Here is a 1,342-nt window from a genome sequence, read left to right on the forward strand (position 1 = left end):
GTGTGGGAGGGAGGTAGAAGGGAGTAAAGGTGGGGGGATACATGGTGAAGGAAGGAGACTGACTTGGGGTGGTAAACACACAATACAATATAGAGACGCTGTAATGTAGTTGTATACCTGAAACCTGTATAATTTTATTAACCAATGTGACCCTAATAAATTCAACTTTTAAAAAAGCCAAGGGAGCTAAGTGAGGTTGATTTATTTCCCAAAATGGTCATTTGGAGTATGATGCCAGTAATGGGACATCAGTATCTCTGAAAGCATCAGACTTGAAATCCATAAAGGCATTTGTAGGGTCTGCCATCCCGTTTCTAAATGACGTTGACCCTGATGCTGCCTTCGGCTGGCTTCCCTGGAAGCAGACACTGAGACACATTCCTGTGCCAGTGGTTCATTAAGAAGTCCTCCCAGCCTGGCCGGCATGGCTCAGTGGTTTAGCATCAACCTGTGAATCCGGAGGTCTGGGTTCGATTCCTAGGTGATTGTTCAATTCAGGTTGCGGGCTTGATCCCCAGTGTGGAGCATGTAGGAGGCAGCCAATCAATGATTCTCTCTCATCATTGATGTTTCTTTCTCCCTCTCCCTTCCTCTCTGAAATCAACAAAAATATATTTAAAAAAAGACACTGTACATTAACTTATATTTAATACTAGTAGCCCTGCGCAGGAATCCGTGCACCAGTAGCTCTCCAGAAGCTCACTGCCTCCCTCCAGCTCTCGGCCCACTGCCCTGCCCTCCTGTAGCTCCTCCCTCTTGCCCCCCACTCATAACTTGCTTCCCAGCCCACTTCTGTAGCTCTCCGCTGCCTGCTTGTAGCTCTGCCCGCTTATAGCTCGTTGCCCTACCCTCCTGCTGATCTGTGATCCAGTTGTTCCGCGGGGTCGGTCATTATGTAACGACCATTTGCATATTACATCTTTATTATATAGGATACTATTTCTCACCAGGAGTTTGGTAGCCATTTAATATAAAGGCTTTATTTTTTTACATTCAATCTCTTCCCTATTTTAATGTCAATACAAAGTATTTTTTTACATTAAATCTTTTATCCATTTCAATGTCAGATACACTCATACAGTTTTAACTACTTTTCCCCCAAAGAAATAAAAGTTTTAAGTTTGACTGACTATATTTAATATCTAATATCTAAGTACAATATTAACTTGGGAGATAACAAAACAAAAATATAAAAAAACACAGAGAAAAGACTCCTCAACAATTCAGGAGGCAGTAATTACAACCGAATAGTGGCTACTTCCTAGGATTCTAGGCAAGAGTTTCCTTCTTCCAATTTCATGTGCTTTGAGAATTTTTGGGATTATTAAATATTACTTATGCA

This window comes from Myotis davidii, unplaced genomic scaffold, assembly GCF_000327345.1.
Source record: "Myotis davidii unplaced genomic scaffold, ASM32734v1 scaffold276, whole genome shotgun sequence".
Taxonomy (NCBI): Eukaryota; Metazoa; Chordata; class Mammalia; order Chiroptera; family Vespertilionidae; genus Myotis; species Myotis davidii.